We start from the raw sequence: 22,309 nt of genomic DNA, 5'->3' as shown, positions 1-22,309 counted from the left end.
TTCCTTCCTTCTCTCTGTCTTTCCTTTAAAAAAAAAAAAAAAAAAAAAAGAAATTAAGGGAAAATAGTGGTTTCCTTTGCTTAGAAGTGACAGAGTTAAGGCAGAAAAAAATGACTGTATAATGTATCTATATTATAGACACAAACCCTTTATCTGCCTGACATCCTCTGTATAACTTCCTTCACATTTTTCCTGTATTCCCTGTCCGTGAGAAGATATTATGCCAATTAACATCTGAATAATTTCTATGTGCTGGGAAGTATTCTGACGTCTTTCCATAGACCGCAAATAACGGATTTTACTTGGTAAGAGTTGCGATTATCAGTTCTCTCTCTAGAAATCTGGTACAGTAATTCTCAAAATGTGGTCCCCTGAGCATCAGCGCCACCTGGGAACTTTCTAAAAATGCAGGTTCTCAGACCTACCAGCTCAGGCCCTTTGGGGGTGGCCCAGCAATCTCTAAACAGCCCTTCCAGATGACTGTGATCTGTGCTAACGCCTGGGGCCCACGGCTGGGGGAATGAAGGCCACGGTCACATGCTACTCAAGTCGAGGTCAAGGGCATAACAAAGTCAGGCTTATCCCACGAGCCGCGCCCTCCATCGCTGGCACAGCCTCAGCCCAACAGTTACAGATAAAAGCAAATAAAACTCCTTACATCCTCAGGTGATAAGTGGGCAAGACTTAGGGACACTCAAAAGATGGAATCGATTGTTTAGTAGGTACGGGGAGGGCGGGAGAGAACGCCGATCAGAACCATTTTGCAAAGTGTTTCAACCCTATGGACTATGGGCTGGCGACCATTAAGAAATACCTAACAAGGTGTTGGTGCCAAAAGGCTAAGCAGGAAGAAGTAAAGCTATGCTCGCAATGCTTCAATTGAAGCAACAATGATCTTTGATAGAAAGTACTAGAAGCAGACACGCCCCCAAATTCAGTGGTTGTGTTTGAGTGTCAGCGCCACAGATGGTTTTGTCCTCTTGTTGTCTTTTCTCGAAGCTGTCCGGGATCAGCACATTTGATTTTGTAAGGGAAAAAAAGAAAAAAGGCACTCAAAAGAATGGGCTAACCAGGTCAGAGAAAGACAAGGAACACGTGTTGTTGTGTCTTCTTAGTGAAGATCTTTAACAGGGAATACAACAGAGAAGACAGGATTTATGAAACAGGTATAAAAGCCAAATCATTATATCAATAATAATTTGTGTCCCAGTGTCTTGGGGCCGCTAGAAGGAAAAAACTGACACTTTGAAAACTGTTTTGTAACTACTTGTTCCAATGTACTTCAAAATTCATTGTCTCATACTTATGATATTTCAGAAGAAGTGTTTTAAAAAAAGTCTTTAGAAAAGCGGTTTCACCAGGATGATGGAGTTAGATACCTACTTGACTGGACCGAGGCGATTGGAGTCGTGATGACTTGGAGACTCAGAAGCTTTTAATAGAAACCTGATTGAGGAAGTGAGGAGTTAGAATCCAGCTTTACATGCCCTTGAGGTGAAGGGAAGGGTGGAATTCCTGAAAAGCATACCAATGGTAAGGGAAAGGGGAAGTCTGATGGGACTGCAAATGTAAAGACAGAACGAAACGAACCAGGTCACCAGGATTGGCCGAAAGCTGCGACCTGGGCCTACTCAGTGTTGGTTTCAGACTGAGAAATGCTCCCCACATAAAGAAAGTCAGCTAGGTTTAGAGTTGACGCTGAGTAAGCAAACTCAGTTGCTAAACAAGGCTGCCCAGAAAAGCAAAAAGTTTGCACAATATCATGGCTGCACCTAGTACCATGGAATTGTACACTTTCAGATGCGTCAAGTGGCCAGTTTCCACCCTGCATGTGTGCACTCCCCACCACCACTTTTCCCACATTTTAAGTTTTATTGGAGCCACACGGTAAAGCAAAAAGGCAAATGCCTAAGCCCAAGTGGGGACAGCAGGTGGTTAGTTCTTCCCACCGCATGGTGCATAACAACAAGGCAGATGCAATCCCAAAGTACATCAGAGAAGGAAAGAAAATGGGGATTTCTGATTCAGTAAAAGTAAGGAAGAATAAGCATCTGCATTTGCGAATCCTCAGAGTGGGGAACACCTTACAGCTGCTTCCGCCGCCTGAGCTGCTCAAGTCCCTGTAGTTTCCCTTGACGCACCTGTGCGGCCCTCGGCTGTGCACGAAACCCGCGCTGCAGGGAGCAGACAGGCTCGTTCCCAGCGCACACGTAGGGGTTGCGGTGCAAGAGAGATGCTTAGGTCATCCTCTGCGCTTGCCGTTACTTACGAGAGGGGTTGTTTCCACCCGGAACGAGCCGGGGAGCAGAGCAGGGAGCCCGTGACCTGCTATAGTCACAGGCAGGTAAGAGTCGCTCGGGGTAGCCTTGGAAAACGAATAACGGAGTGACCTAAGGATGGAGCCAAGCCCCAGCAGGGAGGTCCACGTCATAGACAACCGCAGGGCTAACGGGCACAGAAGCTGAGCTAGAATGAGCCGGAGAGGCTGAAGCATCACTGCAGAACGAAGGCAACGACATCTAAGGGGAGTGAATCCGCTATAACCTAAAACCACAGAACCGTTAGACTCCTCACCCAATCAGCGGCAGTCCCTGGTTTTTCACCTGTCCTTGGAGCGCCGTCACCACAGGTGTTGGGGGGGGGGGTGTGGAGTTACACAACTGAACTCCGAAAGCACATATTCTCCTTTAACCTCCAGGCCTGCAGCATTTGCATTCATCTTTTGAAAACATAGTCACAACCGTCCAAATTATAGACGAAAAGACGGAGGCATAGAGTAGTATACCACTGAAAGTTACAACGCGAATGCGGCTGACAGCATATTGGCACGATGGATCCTTTTTGGGGTGATGGAAGTATTCTAAAACTGGATTGGGGGGATGGTTGCACAATTCCTCAGGTCTACCAAAAAAGCTACTGAATTATATGATTCAGATAGCGTGGTTTATGGCACATAAGTGACTCTTTAATAAAGTTCTTGAAAATAAGAAATATCGGAAGGAAAAAGCTGCATGTAGAATCACTAACAACTGTCCCCTCCAAACTCATTTTTCATATTTATAAAGGGAGAACTCTGAGTGAGAACTCAACCTTTTAAGTCTCATTCCCACGATTAAAGTTTGCAAAAGTAGACATAAGTGGAGACTCAACCAATACTTGTTTTTCACTTAAAAGTGGAGACAGAAGGGGCGGGTCACAGCAGCTCAGCAGGCAAACTGTGCCATGCCGGAGACCCAGGTTTGATTCCCGGTGCCTGCCCATACAAAAAAAGGGAGAGATGAAGATACAAGAAGGGAACTCACCTCACTCACCTCAGTAAAGTAGAACTTACTTCTTGCCTGTGAATGTTACAGACGTGGGAGAGCTCCAATAAGAGGAGTCTTCTGTTGGCCTAAGTTCTGTGATTGGCCCTTGGGACGCTGAGTGGGCAGGTCCCGCCCCCCCCACTGCTCTCACCTTCCTCATCCAGGTGCAAGGCCCCTCCCCCTACCCCTGTAGGTTTATCAAAAAGGTTGTGGACTCCCACTGAAATCTCCTGGGCCTGTCCTAAGTGATCCTAATTTAATTGGCCTGTGGTGGACCTTTCACACCTTTGAAAGCTCCCCAGGTTTAACTTTTTGAGGAACCAACACTGTTTCCCACAGCAGCTGCACCATTTTATTTTCCCATTGGCAAAGTAAGAGTTTCAATTTCTCCATATCTTCTCCAACACCTATTTTCCATTTTTAAATTTTTTTAAACATAACAACATACAAATATGAACGTTCTTACCATATGATCATTCCATTCTTGGTATATAATCAATAACTCACAATATCAGCACATATTTGTATATTCATCATCATGATCATTTCTTAGAACATTTGCATCAATTCAGAAAAAGAAATAAAAAGAAAAAAGAAAAAAATTCATGCATACCATACGCCTTACCCCCTCCCTTTCATTATCACTAGCATTCCAATCTACTCAATTTATTTTAACATTTGTTCCCCCTATTATTTATTTATTTTTAATTCATATGTTTTACTCATCTATCCATAATGTAGATAAAAGGGGCGTCAGACACAAGGTTTTCACAATCACACAGTCACATTGTGAAAGCTATATCATTATACAATCATCTTCAAGAAACTTGGCTACTGGGGGCAGGCCACGGTGTCTCACTAGCAGAGTTCTCACCTGCCATGCTGGAGACCCAGGTTCAATTCCCAGTGCCTGCCTATGTTAAAAAAAAAAATGGCTATTGGAACACAGCTCTGCATTTTCAGGCAGTTCCCTCCAACCTCTCCATTATACATTCACTAAAAAGGTGATATCTATATAACATGTAAGAATAACCTCCAGGATAACCTCTCAACTCTGTTTGAAATCTCTCAGCCATTGACACTTTATTTTGTCACATTTCTCTCCTCCCCCTTTTGGTCAAGGTTTTCTCAATCCCTTGATGCTGAGTCCCAGCTCATTCTAGGATTTGTGTCCCACATTGTCAGGAAGGTCCACACCCCAGGGAATCATGTTCCACGTAGAGAGGGGAAGGGTAGTGAGTTTGCTTGTCGTATTGGCTGAGAAAGAGGCCACATCTGAGCAACAAAAGAGGTTCTCTGGGGGTGACTTTGAGGCCTAATTTTAAGTAGGCTTAGCCTATCCTTTGCAGGGATAAGTTTCATATGAACAAACCCCAAGACTGAGGGCCCAGCCTATTACTTTGGTTGTCCCCATTGCTTGTGAGAATATCAGGAATTCTCCATGTGGGGAAGTTGAATTTTTCCCCTCTCTTACCATTCCCCCAAGGGGACATTGCAAATACTTTTTTATTTATTGTTCCAATCACTCTGGGATTTATCGGGGCATCACTCTGGACAGACCTAAAAAATCTCATGCCCTACTCAAAGTTCCGTGTACTTATGGTGTTCAGTTAAACTGTTCACATAAGTTATATTAGGAAATGCACTAGTCAAAATATAAATTTTGCACCAAATAAACATTTTTTGCTTTAGTCTCACACATAAGTTAAAGTTTTAAAATACAATTTACCATCTATTCTCCACACCCTGCAATAATGACATTCCTTTGTTCTTCCTCATGCAAAAACATTATTAAATTTGTACATTTAGTCACTATCATTATATACTCTAGGCATTCCTAGATTATACCATCTCAGTCTTTATTGTCTATCTTTCCTTCTGATTATTTTCCTTTTTTTTTTCAAATAATAGACCCCCTAGTGAGTGTGAAGTGGTATCTTACTTTATTTCCCTAACATCTAATGATGTTGAACATCTTTCATGTGCTTATTGGCTATTTGTTTATCTTCTTTGGATAAATGTCTATTTAATTCCTTCACCCTTTTTCAATCAGGTTGTTTGTCTTCTTGGTATTGAATTGTATGACCCAGCAATTCCACTTCTATGTATACACCCAAAAGAATTGAAAGCAGGAACTCAACTAGATTCCCATACATCAATGCTCAGAGCAGCATTATTCACAATAGCCAAAAGGTGGAAACAACCAACTGTCCATTGGCAGATGAGTGGATAAACAAAATGTGTTATAGCCGTACAAAGGAACGCTATTTAGCTCCAAAGAGAAATGAAATTCTGAATCACAAAATAAAATGAATGATCCTTGAAAACATTATGCAACATAAAATAACCCAGACACCAAAGGACAACTACCATATGCTCCCACTGACATGAAATATCTGGAATAAGCAAATTCACAAAGTCAGAAAGTTGATTTGAGTTACCAGGAGCTGGGGGAAGGAGCATGGGGAGTTATAACTTAAAGGGTAAAGGGTTTCTGTTTGGGATAATGAAAACATTTTTATAATGCAAAGTAGTGATAGTAGCACAATTGTAAAAGTAATTAATGCCACTGACCTGTGCATATTAAAATGGAAAATTTTAATATATGTATGTATAAATATATATATATAATTGCCTCAATATAATGAAAAGCTCCCCCAGGTGATTCAAATGTGCAATTCTGGTTGAGAATGCCTTTCCTAGACCAAGTAGATGAGTTCCTGGCCTTGGCACCATTGACGTCTTGGGGAGGATGATGCTTTGTCTGGGGCCATCCTGTGCAGTGTGAGGTGTTTTGCAGCATCCCTGGCCTCTACCTCGAGGGACCAGTACAACCCACCCCTGCCATGGCAACCAAAAACGTTGTTAATACTCCTGAATTACTCCCTGGAAAATGGTTAAGACGGGAAGTTTTGCATAAACACTACTACAATAAAAAAAAATTTTTAATGTCTCTAAATATGGCCAAATGTCCCTCAAGGGGACCAAAAATTAACTGGATTGAGAACCACGGATCTAGGGTGCAATTAAAAAAGCAGTAGTTTTCAAAACACTCTTCCACAAGTAGCTACAGGACAGATGTTACCCCTTCCATCATATTAAGTCTACTGAAGGGCATCCATACTCCACATTAAATAAAATGTACATATCCTGAAGGTCAGTCATTTGTTTTACAGTTGACACTCAAATAAGGGGATTTATCTGATTGTGCCTTCTTAGGAGCCACTTTTAACCCAGGAACCACACCTGAAGCCTTTCTAGGCTCAGGACTTGAAAATAACCAGCGGCTACTGCAGTGGGATGAAAGAATTCAACAAATTAGGGCTTTGGGGTTTTGTTTTGTTTTTGTTTGGAACTTGGAATTTTGTCACTTATCTCCAGTATTATGGGTCCCAGATAAGAGAGAGAGAGAAGGAAACATAATTTTAAATGTATTTAACTCAGACACTTGGGAGAAAAAAGAAAAGTGAAGGGGTAAGGAGCTAAAGCACTGAGGTTAGGATGAGTTTGTCAATTATAATAATAAAAGCTATAATTGTTAAGAAAGAAATTAGTGATGATTATGTCTCATGTACTTTGTAAGCCCATTGCCTATATTAACTCATTCAACCCTCAGAACAATAATACGAGCCAAGCATTACTACTGAATTATATATATACTATTATATATACCATATAACTGATGTAAATATTTTGCACATGGTAAGTCTGAAATATGTCGAGTGTGAAAGGCAGCCAGGTTTTAGATGTCCTATTCTTATCCAGGGGCTGGTAAACTTTTTCTCTAAAGGGCCAGAAAATCAATATTTTCTGTTTTGCGAGCCATCCAAGTCTCTGTCACAACTCCTCAATTCTGCCATTGTAGCAGGAAAGCAGTCCCAGACCATACATAACAACTGAATCATCTACATTTCCGGTAAAGCTTTATTTATAAAAACAAGTGGTGGGCAGGATTTGACCACTGGTCATTGTTTGCTGACCCCTGCTCTCAACTGTTATTCCATATTTTCTATTATAAATTGGGGAAATAGAGAGAGAATGAGAATTTAAATATTTCAAGAGCATTTTCTGCTCAGTTAAAGAGTGAAAGTTAAAGAGTATTTTCTTTCAATAGCATAGCTGGAACATATTCCAGTGGACTTTATTTTTTAATAAACAAACTGAAATCTCCACAACATGTGTGAGGACAATATTTCCAACGTATGGTTGAGTAACTGAAGTTCAAAGAGATTGCAGAACTGGACAAAAGTTCCAGAACTGTCACGGCCAGCAGAACCCAGAAAAAACTCAGATGTTACAACCTCTTTTAAGAGGATGGTGGGAAGATAAAGGAGCAGGAAGCTCCAGGAATCAGTCCCTCCACCAGAGTGACGATTAAGCAAGCAGGAACTCTCTGAATCAATTATTTCAGAGCCCGGGAGTACACTGTACAGTATCCGGGGAAGAGCTGGAGGGAGAAGCTGGTAAATTGCAGAGAATTGCACAATATCGCCCAGCCTCGACTCCGGCAGCAGGCAGCAGTGGGGTCTGAGCTTGCTGGTGCCGCAAAGGACATAAAATCCACTCCCCCAAGGAGAGGGGTAGGCACAGCCCATCGCTGACCCCCAGCTCTTTTTTTTTCAATGGACAAGTTGAATGTTATGAAAGGGCATCTTCTTTTGCTGCAAGGCTGTTGCTTCACTGGATGAAAATAGCCCCAGCAAATGTGGTATAGGACTGTTCCTCACATGATAACGCACAACTAACAAAAACTAATCTCCACTCCCGGTTATATCCAATGAACATACAAAAGCATTTTGTCCCAAATCTGGAGATTGATGTAAGCAAGTTACAATAGCATGCAAGGGTTCAGATCTCAATGTTATCTGGGAATTACATAATTTTTACAAGTAGTTTTTACCTCGGATAAATTCATGAATTCTGCATATAACATCTAAATCCTCGTCTAAATCATGGGGTGTGTGAGAAAAGATGCAAATTGTGCATTAGAAATCATTAGAAAGTTAAAGACTATTTTCTTTCAATAGCACAGCTGGAACGGGTAGTTTCTGCTTTCCTATGGGTACCGCTAAAAGTTGCTATTATAAATTTCCATCCAGCAGTAATATGAATATTGCTGGATAATTTGTTTGAGACTAATTTATTCAGGGGTTCCATTTTCGTTCTTCAGTAGATTTTGTGTATTTCTCATGTGCTCCTTCACTTAACTCATCAAGTTCTGAAGGGTTATCAGTACCAACTTGATCAGCCAACCGTCTTCATAACGAGATTTCTTTCCTTGACAAGTCCTGGGTTTCTGCCAGAGCGTCATTGCTTCCTGTTACTCCTCCTGACAGAGGAGAATGAGGGTCACACGCAGCCTTCACACTTTCCAAATCACCCAACGCCTCCTGTTTGTTCAGTTTCATCCAGACCTCGGGGAGAATACAGTAAGTGACATCTCCCAAAGCTTCCTGTGCAAAGCTGCTGGTTCCCACCACTGTAACGCATTCACGTTTACCTGTGAATTTCCGCAGTGAGAGCAGAGGGGGCTGCAGGAGTGCCGGTCACCGCGCGGCCACTCGGACACTCGGCCTGCGGGGCTCGGAGGGGGGATGGCCTGACCCCAGCTCAGCTCGGTCAGGCCGCTGGGGGCCCTGCTTGGAGGGCAGCCACTGTTCCAGCCCACCCTGGACGAAGCTGGTGGAGGAGACTTGGACGAAGGGTGCGGGTCCTCAGAGCTGCCCAGCACAGCAGACCGGCTGCATTTGTCCGGCAGGTGGAGAAAGCACAGCTCGGGGAGCATAGAAGAAGCCCCAGGCGCCCTTCCCGGCCCTCCCTCACCCCCTCTCCAGCACGGTCTGGTCTGGCAGCTGCTCCGTTGTGGGCCCCTGGCTGGACACCGGCTGGGAAGGACTGAGTTGGGAAAGTAACTCTCCCCCTCCCAAATTTGCCCTCCAGGCAAAAAAGCAGCTCAAAACCAGAAAGCCATGTGAGAAGCAGTAGACGGGCACGGGCTGGGGGGAAGCCTCCCCAGCTGCAAGTCAGCAGTGGAACACCCAGGAAAGATCTGTTTCCTGGGAAGTACAGGGGGCATTAAAACTCCTGTAAAGAAATGTTCTAAGAAATGATCATGGTGATGAATATACAACTATGTGATGATGTTGTGAATTACTGATTATATATTGTGAATTCCTGATTATATATGTAGAATGGAATGATCATATGGTAGGAATGTTGCGTTTGTTTGTTGTTTTAAAAAAATTTTTTTTAACTAATTAAAAAAAAAAAGAGCATTAAAACAAAAACTCCTGTAAAGAGGGCAAGTCCTTTGGCCACTAGCCAGCCCAAGCCCGAGACAAGACACAAGACCAGAAAAGAACAGGGAGAATCCTGAACTCTTCATTCACCTTAGGTGGACCTTTCTGACCGGAGGCTGACACTCAACATCTCTGCCATATCATCAGGTTACAAACTCAAACAGACATCTCGGGGAGTAAATCCCAGGGTTAACATTTTAAAATATTAACTTGTGTACTGTGTGACAGAAGAATACAAGATAAATAAACAGGAAGAGGATAAAAGTTCAGAAAACATCAATGAAGAAAACCTGACTGTGGACAGATAAAGATGCTTTTTTTAAAAAAAAAGGATCTCCAATATGCTCAAGGAGATGAAGGAAAATACAGAGAAAGAGCCAAAGGATATCAGGAAAACAATGAATGAACCATGTGAGAATCTCAATTAAGAAGAATTTTAAAAGGAACTACTGAAGTTGAAGACCGTACTTTCAACGGCAGATTGGAGCTGGCAGAAGAAAGAAACAGCGAACTCAAAGACAAAACACTTGAAATGAGTCAGGCTGAGGAGCAGAAAGGAAAAAGAATTGAAAAAAAAGAGACCACCCAGTGTACCAATATATGCTTTTGGGGTTCCATAAGGAGAAGAAAAAAAGAAGCAGGTGAGCTATTCAAAGAAATAATTACAGAAAACTTCCCAAACTTAGAAAAAGTCATGAATACACATTTCCAGGAAGCCCAGAGAACACCAAAGAGATGAACTTGAAGGAATCTGTGCCTATTGCATACTGATCAAACCATCCAATGCAGAAGACATGGAGAGAGAAACCATGGAGACAAAAAGGCAGTGAGTTGAAATACCTGAGGTGCTGAAAGAAAACAGCTGTCAAGAATTTTCTATCTGATGAGATCTTCTTTTAAAAAAGACATTCCCAAATAAACAAAAGCGGAGGGAGTCTCACCACCAGACCTGCCCTGTAAGCAATACTAAAGGGAGTTCTTCAGACTGAAAGGAAAGGACCCTAGACAGTGGTTCAAAACACCATAAAGAAATAAAGACCTCCAATAAAGGGTTCTCAAACTCAGCTGGAATTGCCATCATTTGGGAAGCTTTGAAGAGGCTTGGTGTCTGGGCAGGCCTGATATGACCCATAAACCAGAATCTCTGGGGAGGAGGCACAGGTGAGCGTTATGTAAATGATGTCACAGGTGAGTTAAATATGCAGCAAGGTCAACACTCACTTGTCAGGGAGTACGGGGAAATCAGGTTGAGGAAATCATCTCCACCTGTCAGTAAACCTGGTGGGTGAAAAAGTTCTAAGCAAAAGGGTTGGGACCCGAGAGCCAATCACGGAGCTTGGCAGGAGGAGAAGCCCTCTTATCGGCGCTTTTCTGTGCGGGTGGCCCTCGTAGCTGGGACGTGGGACCAGGCCTGGGGAGGTGAGTAGCAGCCCTGCTTTCCTGCTTCATTTCTCTGTTCTCTTTGCTCAGCTGTTCATTGAGTGTCTTCAACAGAAATCCTCTTCTTTCTTTGAAAGTTTGTATATAAAGCCTTAAGAGAGTATTGAGATTTCAACTCTTTGTGCAAAGGTTGACACAGACTTGGAGGGGAGCCTCTGATGACGATTCCTTAGGTAACTTTGAACAGCTCTTTTTCTCTTGTGGAACCTCCGGTCTTTTTGTGTATAAGGAGGGGCTGATTGCCTTCTTAATCAGCAGTGGTTCCACGATGAAAGGTTGCAAGTTCCTGGACCTAGAGGCTCAGAGAGAGTTATGTTGACTCATAAAATGAGGCTAGCATTCGTAGGTCTTTATTTCCCTTTCCTTGGGGGATTTAGACATGCGTGGAGTACATAAGGAATCCCAAGGAAAACCGAAAAGACAGGACACTGAAACTATGTGGACTTACGAACAGCTTTATGACTTCTGACTCCAATACACACCTGCTCTGACTCTTCCCCTTGATCATTGGCGTATAGAGACCCTTGGAACCCGCCTAGTTCCGTGTCTGGGCTTGAGCCTCGTGCACTTACCTGCAGCAGTTGTCATCGCTGCATCATCCACACTGTCTTACAGAGACATGTCCTACACTCTCTAAGTCCAGAGCCCATCACCTGTGTTCTGAGACCAGGCTCCTCTCTAAGCTCGCCATTTGCTCTCTTTAAGCATCCTCAATGCACGACTCCATTTTCACTTTCTCCTCTTACTCTACCTGGGAGGAATCTGAGCATGTGGTGGTATAGATCACCATATCCAGGACAGGTCTTTGGGGTGCTGGTGCAGTGAGCCTCCTCAGCACCCCTTCCACAGCCCCATGCATCTGGTAACCTCACCCCGTTACGCAGGTGAGAGGTGGGGGTTTCGCCAGTATGACCAATGGGGAGGGGGGGTAGCCAAAGGTCTTGTTACATGACTGGAAGGTTTCAAAGGCCTGTGCTTGCATTTTCCTTTCTACATGGAAGCAAACTCCTCTCCTCGTAGCCTCCATTCATTTCACCCAGGTTCTCACCGAGCATCTTGAAGATAAATTGCATTATCTCCTGGGCACAGAGCTGTCAGCTTCCATGTCCAGTCTACACTTTCATATTCCTCTTTCTGTTTTACCACTTTGTTATAGCATGGAGAGTGTCTTGGCCTTTAAAATCTCAGCAGAGCTTCCTTGGGGAAACCCTAATGCTTGCTGGTCATGTTGCAGTCACATGAGCCGCGTTCTCTAGCTATAACCAAATCTATGTAAAGAACCAGGTATTGGCTTCCTGTTCTGTATTATCATGTGTTTCACTGGGCTTGTCCTTTCTCCCCAAGCTTGCTCACTCTTGAAAAGGTTGTTAGGCCTCTATGTAAGTTTCCCTTAGCTTCCCAACAGGATCTTTTAAGGACGCTCTCCTCATACCACCCCCACAAACTCCCCTCACTCTCCTTTAATCTTTCTCTCTCCCTTGTCCCCCCTTCCCACCGCCATTTGATGTCCACGTCAATTCACACTGGAGGACACTGGAACAGACCCAGTGACCTTCTACATCACTGGAACCTGAGTTGGACCAGCTTTACCTACTGAGAACAGCGCTCCGTGGTGACATCTCACACTACCCACGAAGCGTTAGTGGAGGGGAGACCCTTCACAGTTGAAGGGATAATGTGTTGCCACCTGAACTGGCATCTATCCTTCTTCTCTTCTCAATTGCGTTCCTAGAAATAGCACGCTGTGCTCTTCACTCGAAGTCAGTGTATCTCGGGTTTTAATCCATTGTGGTCTGGTTTTTAGGCCCACCATTTTCCCAAAATCATTCTTCTTAGTATGTTGTCTACTAAATACAAAGGATATCTTTTTTTGTCCTCTCCTGACAGGCCCCCATAATGTGATTGAAACATTCTTCCCTCAAATATTTTCTTATACAAATAAAATGCATGCTAGTTAAAGACAGAAAGGTGAAGACTAGTAATGGATTTCTCACTACATGGAGAGCTAGACTCATTGTTGTCTGTTTGAATTGCACTCTTTCCACATAAGAGATTTTCCCTGCTGCAATTGTAATCATGTTGCTTGTACAAGTGGGTCTTGTGCAACCATTACCAGACTTAAAAACCCATCAGATCTTGACACATTTTAATCTTTCCCCTCGTTTGGCAGAAAACTTTGACCAGTTGGCTTTTCAACTTAAAATTGTCCAAAGTTTTCATGATTACTCTTGAATCAATTAGCAAAGGGCCTAGGATTGCAGGTTTTAGAATAATACTGCGTTAATTCAAGTCTTGGCTTCAATGCTTGGCAGCTATATGACAGGGGTGGTTAAATAAACCTCCCTTTCTCCATCTTTTAAGAGGAATCATCCTTATGTGATAACGTTAGGACCTTGTTTTACACAAACTTGATACACATGGATGTAGACATATGCCTTTGTCATTCAAAAGAGGAAGAATTAGGATTTTTTTAAACTTTCTAATTTTTGTTTATATTTTGTTACTAGAGTGTTTGCCTTAGGTATATTCATATAAGAAATTACTAAATAATGGGGTTTGCTAGTCTTAATTTTTTTTTCTCAGTTTTCCTGAAGGGCCTTGGGACATATTGGTCACATAAAACAAGGTTCATTATGTACCTCATTTTAACCCTTACAAGGACTTAATTAAATGCTGAAAACCTGACTCGCATAAAAGCAGTAGGTTGGGGGGGGCAAGGGAAAGCTGCCATCTTAAACGATTTCTTTTAAAATGAGAAGAGATGAAATCTGGAGGAAGCTATTTACGGAGAAAAACCGTTTTTGTAAGTTCATGATGTGCACACTTGATTCATTTATCTCTTTGCCTCGACTTGTCACTTTTAAATAGTCTTTGCTATGACTTCTGATGGATGTTTTTCTTACTTGGTGTTGATCCGAAATGTACAGGCTTATATTGTGAGGTTGACGTCTAAATATCTCCCTTGTCTTGGGTGAACTGTCTAGAACTGAGGGACTAATTCACATTTTATCAGAGCTCATGTTGTACGCTCTATAAACAAAATCTGTTCAGGATTTGTGCCATCGATATTTTTATACAGAAGGGTTCTCTGTTTTATTTCTTAAGGCATTCTTATACATCTGGTTGTGCCAGGAATAGGTCAACCGCCTCCCATTCATATTTTTAATCCAACCGTTTCCAATTTCCCAGACTTAGGGTTGTTTGCTAAGTTATCGTAACCATCAGGGTTTTGCCGGCCCCTGTATTAGGACCAGCTGCTAATCTGGGAAGAAGATTCTTTTATAAAGTAGCTTCACGTCCTGGTTTGCAGGTTTTTGTTTCTCATATGAATCTAAATATTGGCATTCTGTCCTCTCAGTTGGAACTTTGTGGGTAAAACATAAATAGCATGAAATTTGCCATTTTGACCACTGATGTGCACAATTCAGTGGTATTAAGTACCATCACAATGTTATGCCACCATCCTTTCCTTAGTTTGTCTTTTCCCCCTCCTTTCTCTCCAACCATGTCGTGTATCACACTGAACAGCTTTCTCAGAGTTACTCAGTGAGCTGCAGAAGTGCAGTCTGAAGGCAAGTTGGGTTAGAATCGATCAAAATGAACATGTTTTACTTTGAAGATCTAATGCTGGCATTATTGGGAGGGGGGAGGTTAGGCATTGTGCTCAGTGCCTTAAATGTTCTATAATTCAAATATCAAAACGCAACCCTGGGGGAGAAATGTGCTGGCGCCATGCTCAAGCTGAGGTCTATAAAGCTTGTGGAGTTTGAGTAACAGTCATGTCCCTTCAGTACTTGAGGCTGAAAACTAATGAGGGTTACCAACAGCATTTTAAAAACAGTCATCTTTACGCAAACTTTCCCAGTTGTATCATCTTTCTGTACACACCACTGTTTGTAGGTACTGCTTCTCTTCTTACACTTGTGAACTGAGACTCACATAACATAAAGGTAACCATGAACTATTTTAAATAGTACCACTTGGTGGCATTTAATACAGTCACGACATTGTGCAGCCAGCATCTGTATCGAGTTCCAGCGCATTTTCATCACCCCAAAAGGAAACCCTGTAACATTAAACAGTCAGACTCCATCCCTGTCTCTATGGACTTGCTTATCCTGGACATTTCATATAAATGGAATTTTTCTTTTTAGTATGATGACTCTAAGTGCCTTTCCCTTTGTAACATCTTGGGACACAAGGGTAAACTGAGTTCTGAAAATCAAATTAACCCAAGTAATTTACCTTTTTTTCAGAGATCTTATCTTAAAAGTAGCTATGGTTGATTCTCAAGCTTGATGGCACATTGGAATCAGCTGGGATGCTTAGACTCCCGTGTCTGCTCCCCACCCTGGGGGACCTCGATGGAACTGGTCTGGGCATAAGATTACTACCATGGCGTCTCCCTGGGAGGGGGGCGGCTTCCTGAGCTTGGACACCCTACCTGGGCATCAGCACTTCCATAGGCTCCCCCCAGATTCTCACATGCAGCCTTGGTTGAGGACCTCTTGGCACTCTGGACAGATTGCTAAGAAACCTAGGCTAAAAACTTAAGGAGCATGAGTGGGCCATGGTGGCTCAGTGGCAGAGTTCCTGCCTGCCATACCAGAGACCTGGGTTCGAATCCTAGTGCCTGCCCGTGCAAAGAAATAAAAAACATAAGGAGCCCAGAAAGATGTTGGTAAATGCAATCTAAACCCAACTTTAAGGAGATTGTAGAAGAATTCTACAAACCAGAACAAAACCCAGGCTACTGGGGACCTCTGAGCGGAGGTTCTTTGCCCCCTGAGAAGAGAGAAAAATAGGAAGAGAGTCACGTTTATCTCTGTTAATCTGAGGGAGAAACACTCATGAGAAAATGAGTATCCCTTTCTACTATGCTGCATAAAATTTTTTGAGGCTCATGGGGACTGTAAAATGTTAGGTGGTTTTAGCTCTTATATTTAGGTGTCTGATCCATTTTTTTTTCTTTTTTAAAACATTTATTTTACTCTCACCATACATTCCATTCGCAGTGTAGAATCAGTGGCTTTCATTATAATCAGAGTTGTGCATAGTATATTATATATTTATTTTATTTATCACACATTATACACGCAACACTCTAAAAGATCAACATGTATTTTATTACCTAAAACAGTTTGAAATAACCTTTTGGCAAGTTCGCCTTTTGGTAGGCTTTACCCCATAGTTGAATCACTGTGTTTGAAGACTGTTTGGCGTGGTCCCCTTGCATGGTTATCTCACCAACTGAAAAGTGCTGCTTTGGTATTCTATAAATTTGTTCTCAATTTTTAAGCATTTTTTATAATTTTATTGTTTATAAATCAAGCACTTATATTTTTATAACCAATATTTACATAAAATATATATGCCAAAGTTAAAACCGCAATATATTGCATTCAAAGAAATCTGACTTCTATTCCTTCTCTATCTTGTAACTAGGTATTTTTTCTTGCCCCTTCTTAAAAAGGAAAACAAATACTTACACATACCTCCTCTCCTTCCTCACGTAAATAGACCATAACTGTGATACTTTTGTCCACCAATGTATCTAATGGCACTCCACAATGGTGCAGACATAATTTTATAAAGCTGCGGGGCACACTATGATGCGGCTATACCGAGACCCAGTGATGGAAAACTGGGTTCTTTTTCATCTTTTACTGTAAAAACTTGTATTCCATGAACACAGTTTTGGTATTTTTTGAGTGTGTGTTTTGGGGATTAATTCACAGAAGTGGGATTCCCAAAACAAAAGTTATTTGTAATTGTGTCAACTCTGCCACATTCCTTTTCACAGGGGTTGTATCATTTCGTATTCATCCCAGCAACACGTAGAAGTACCAGTTCCCTTCCCGCCTTGCTAACAGAACTCAATGTCACACTTTTAGGAATCTGCTAATAGAAGTGAGAAATGGCATCGTGCTGTGGTTTCTTTAACAGCTTTATCGGGCTCTTTGTTTAACTGAGGGATTACAAAACTATTCTCTGAACCAGCTGCACCATTCCATGTGCCCGTCAGATGGTATGAGGATTCCAGTTTATCCGTATACTTTCCTGTGTGTAGTTTTTATGGGGGGTCTCTGACCCATTTTGAGTTTACTTTTTTTCTTGGCATGTTTGCATATGTACTTTCCCTCCCTACATATACATAGTTTATTCATGTATGGTACCTTTGTTACAATGATGAAATTTTATCATAATAATTTTATTACCTTTAGCCCATAGTTTATATTAGAGTTCACTCTTGGTGTTGTACAGTTTTGTATTGTTTCTGGTAACTTACATACAATATAAAAATTCCATTGTATCCACTTTCAAATATATAATTCATTGGCATTGCATAGTCTTACAAAGTTGTACTCTAACACTCTCATCCATAGCCAGAACATCTTCATTTCTTAAACTGCTATTGGATATAACTGGAAATTAGTCCACCCAGTGTGTATGTGAAACAAGCAAACATGGATTACAAATGGCCAAATTAAATGTGGATCGTTTCCTCGCATGCAAATTGAAATGTACTTATTTATTGCATTGCTAAAACTTTTGGTTCCTGAGTCTATTAACCCTGAATATAGTGGTAATCTACTCATTAATAGTACCTTCTTTTCTTTTTTCCACTTTTTTACTGTATAATATAACATATATACAAAACAAAGAAAGAAAAGAGCAATAGTTTCAAAGCACTTTGCAATAAGTAGTTACAGGACAGATGCCAGAGATTGTCATGGGTTACTGTATCATGCTCTCAGATCTTCCTTTTAGCCACTCCAGAAAATAGGAGGCTAGAAGAAATAAACATTTTTTTATCACAATCAACTTTTTCTTTTTTGTGAAAAATAACATATGTACAAAAAAGCAATAAATTTTAAAGCATAGCACCACAATTGGTTATAGGACAGGTTTCAGAGTTTGGTATGAGTTACAATTCCACAATTTTAGGTTTTTACTACTAGCTGCTCCAAGACACTGGAAACTAAAAGAAACATCAATATAATGATTCAGCAATCATACTTATTTGTTAAGCTTTACCTCCTCTGTTTAACTCTATCACCATTGATATTTCCATCCCACTCTTTAGGGGATAGCCCACTATTTGGGCTATGGCCGTTCTAACTTTTTCATGTTGGAAGGGTCTGTCAGTAATATGTGTCATGGTCAGGTTCATGTGCCAACTTGGCCAAGTGGTGGTGCCTGTTTGTCTGGTTGGGCAAGTGCTGGCCTGTCTGTTGCGATGAGGACATTTCATAGAATTAGATCATGATCACGATAGCTGCATCCACAGCTGATTCCATTTGTAATTAGCCAAGGGGAGTGTCTTCTGCAATGAGTGATGCTTAATCTATTCACTGGAAGCCTTTTAAGGAGGATTCAGAAGAGACAGGCTCTCTTCCTGCTTTATCCAGAGAACCTCTCCTGTGGAGTTCATCCAGACCCTCTGTTGAATCGTCAGCTTCACAGCCTGCCCTGCAGATTTTGGACTCTGCATTCCCATGGTTACATGAGATACTTTTATAAATTTTATATTTACATATATCTCCTGTGGATTCTGTTTCTCTACAGAGCCCTCACTAATACAGTATGGGATAGGGGGATGGAACTAGCTGATGTTCTGGAGAGGCTGAGCCCTCTATGTTTCAGGACTTATCTGGTCCAGGGACCCATCTGGAGGTTCTAGGTTGCTAGAAAGTTATCCTAGTGCATGGAACCTTTGTATACCCTTATATTTTGCCCTAGGTATTCTTTAAGATTGGCTGGAATGATTTGGATTGGGGTTTGACAAGTTATGACAGGTAGCAATGTCTAATTGAAGTCTGGGTAAACGCAACCTCCAGAGTAGCCTCTTGACTCTATTTGAACTCTCTCTGTCACCGATACTTTATTGGTTACACTTCTTTTCCCCCTTTTGGTCAGGATGGAATTGTTGATCCCACAGTGCCAGGGCCAGATTCATCCCTGGGAGTCATCTCCCACGCTGCCAGGAAGATGTTCACCCCTGGATTTCATGCCCCAAGTAGGAAAAAGGGCAACAATTGCATTGCAGAGTTGGGTGTAGAGAGAGTGAGGCCACATCTGAGCAACAGAGGTCCTCCAGAAGTAACTTAGGCATGTCTATAGGTAGACTAAGCTTCTCAGCTATGTATGTAAGCATCCCAAGAGCAAACCTCAAGATCAAGGGCTTGGCCTATTGATTTGGGTGTCCATAATGTTTGACACAGCATCAGGGTTTCCCTGGTGGTAAAGTTTAATAGTTTCTTATTTTTTTCCTCCCCTCCCTCAAGGAACTTTGCCAATACTTTTTGGTTATCTGCTTAATATATTCTGGGATGTATCCAGGCATTACATTAAGCTATACAGGATTAAAGGCCCTCATTCTTATTATGGGCGACTTGTATTTGGGTTGTTTAAATGACCTATCTATACAGGTTGAGTTAGATTATGTACTACAGAAAATTTAGATTTTGGACAAAATTATCTTTCTTCCTTTGGTCTCATTGAGTAGGTAAGGTTCTAAACTATAGATACTGTCTTGCTTATTCACTGTGTTCTGAATTACCTTAATCCTGACCTGATCACTTTCATTCTTACCTCTGAATACCAGATTATTTATGCCATATGTACTTTTCTAAAAAATATTTTATCGAGGTGTAGTCCATACAATCAGTGGCCCCAATATAATCATATAGTTGTATTTTCATCACCATGATCATTTTTAGAACATTTGTATCACTCCAGGAAAAGAAATAAAAAGAAAAACTCATACGTCCCTTAACCCTCCCTCTCATTGACACTAGTATTGCAATCCACCAAACTTTTTTAATGCCTTATCCTTCCCTGTTATTTTTTATTGAATTAACTTTTCTATATCGTGTGAGTTCATTTATGTGAAGCTTCCAGAAGAGGCAATTCCATAGAGACGAAGCAGACTGGTGGTTGCTAGGGGCTGGGGAAATGAGAGTGTGAAATGACCACTTAACGGAGGTGGGGTCTGCTTTGGGGGTAATGAAAATGCTCTGGAACTAGATTGGTTGTACAACACTTGAAATGAATTAAATGCCACATAATCATGCACTATAAAATGGTTAGCAGTTAATTTTGTAATGAATTTTACCTTAAAAATAAATAAAAAGCTTGCATATCTCTTGAGAGCTCAATGGGACTTATTTAAAAAGCACAGTCGTAGAGTTTTAGGTGTGTTGTAGGGCAGGCTTGGTGTGTGTGGGGGTTGGGATGACAGTTGGTTTTTAGAGTAGGACACTCACCACTGAGACTCCAGATGTGGGGTAGCTTCAGCCGGGGTCATCAGGTAAATCCCAGGTGTCATCTCAAAGTCTAGATATACTTGGGTGTTGCAGGACCCAGTGTCTTGCTACCCTGTTGCCCTTAGCAGGTGACCTTACATGTCAGGCCCCAAGTAGGTTACTCTCTCCAGGATTGCTGCCACATGCCTGGCAAGGTGAGGGGGCAAGGGCCAGAGGGCATTCTGCAGTCTCACCCCTTTATTATCAGAAGCCCCACCAAGAAGGCTTTGGTTCACTTCATTGGCCAGCAATATCCTGTGACGACCTTGGAACACAGCTAGGGAGAAAGCTTTGTGAATGGAGTTTGATGAAGATTAAGAAGTAGGGTGGGAAAGTGCCCGAGGAACACACTGGAGGGTAGTTCTTGGCCTTAATCCTGCACCCAACACTTCTCACTGTGAAGGACACACGAGAAGCCCATGAGACTAACAGAGGTAAGAACCCACATCAAATGTCAGATGGGTGCTGGGTCATCAACACCTGTGCATGTTCTCACATGCCTTCCCTTTGCTTCCTTCCACCCCATATTCAGTCAACCAGAAAAACCACTGACTTCTCTCACCACTGTTGAATTGAAGTCAATTCTTTCTCCACTGCTACACTCAAATTGGCCTCTGACAGAATGAGTGAAACATCAACTCTGGAGCTCTCAAGCCTGGTTCTGATGTTCTCGGGCCATGTGGCCTTGGACAGCTTCTTTAACTTCTGTGATGCCTCAGTGTGAATATCTGAAATAGAACAAAGCACTTGGGCATGTGATCATATCAAATGGGGGAAGCATAAAGGGGCTCGTTGCGGTACCTGGGACGCAGCAGGGGCTATATAAGAGCGTTTGGCTGGTGTCATTCTCATTCGGATGGATTCAGGTTTCCAACGGGGCCCCTGGCTGGGCTCTCCCGTGCTCATCTCTCCCAGAACCTCAAGAAAATGCATGCTTCTAAATATAAATCAGATCACGAAGTACCCCCACTGGAAGCCTTGGAGCAGCTTCTTGATATATTTGGGATAAAATCAAATCCTAGCCTCCATGATCTAATCTCTGATCCTACGTTCATCTGCATCAACCAACGCCGACTTTATTCTTTGCCACAAATGTGTGGAACTGTCTTCAGCCTTGGGGCCTCGATACTGGTTGCTTACTCTGCTTAGAATTCTTATCCCCCATGAGTTCCCAGGCCTAATTTCTCCTCACTCTTAAGGTCCCTGATCAAATGGCATCCCCTCTGAGATGAGGGCCCTGATCTTGTGATCCGAACAATCCTCCTTCTCCTCTAGCATATCGTTCTGTCTTCTTATTTTCCTGTCTGAAGTTTTTGTGAAATGCCTATTTCTTCCTCCCTGCCCACCCCCCACCATGTGCATGCCTAAACTGAACATCAACTCTTGGGGGGTTATGCTCTTACCCATCTTTGCAACTATAACATCATTTCTGAAGTTCTTCCTGGCATGTGATGGGCCCTTTTATTTTCATAAATGAGTACTCAGAGCCCTTAACAATTGGGTGGTATACTTGTCTTACAACCGGGAAATCAGACTAAGGACATTTGTCTCATACACTCAGCTATTAATTGAGATTTAAGTATACATCTATTATCAGTAAGACTTTATTTTCTTGATCAGGAAATGTCTCTTTTAAGCATCAGTAAATTATTTAATTGCACTGTTGGTGTCTTTATTTTCCAACTCAAGATGCTTGATTGGTATCAAACTCTTTAACTTCGTAAAATAACTAAATGACACGCTATTGTCTTGAACTGAAGTCGGTACGTTTCATTAGCTCACTTGTGCCTGAGGTCTGAAGCCTAACAGATCCGCTAGATTTAGGAGATCCAGCAGAGGCAACGCGCTCCAGGCTTCATGGGCTTGCCTGTTCTCAGAAGGGTTCAGGACTCTCAAGATCTGAGCTCACTTACAGGACACCAAGAATAAGCAAACTCAGAGGCAGAAAATCGGTTAT

At 42.1% G+C, this 22,309-nt stretch overlaps 1 protein-coding gene across 4 annotated transcripts in view; it reads right to left on the bottom strand.

Annotated features, from left to right (window-relative positions):
• The window catches only part of LOC143658633 (NACHT, LRR and PYD domains-containing protein 7-like), a 62,397-nt gene that overhangs the window by 20,138 nt on the left and 19,950 nt on the right, over positions 1 to 22,309 (bottom strand). For 3 of the 4 annotated variants that reach the window (XM_077130771.1, XM_077130772.1, XM_077130773.1), the window contains one exon: positions 20,915 to 21,080. The gene's annotated coding sequence lies outside the window, so the exon portion shown is untranslated. Of the gene's footprint in view, positions 1 to 2,141; positions 2,325 to 20,914; positions 21,081 to 22,309 lie in introns of those variants that run through there. The other variant, XM_077130774.1, reaches the window with a different exon arrangement.

This window comes from Tamandua tetradactyla, chromosome 16, assembly GCF_023851605.1.
Source record: "Tamandua tetradactyla isolate mTamTet1 chromosome 16, mTamTet1.pri, whole genome shotgun sequence".
Lineage (NCBI taxonomy): Eukaryota > Metazoa > Chordata > Mammalia > Pilosa > Myrmecophagidae > Tamandua > Tamandua tetradactyla.
The sequence above is the reverse complement of the archived record's forward strand: the minus strand, read 5'-3'. Positions and strand labels throughout refer to the sequence as shown.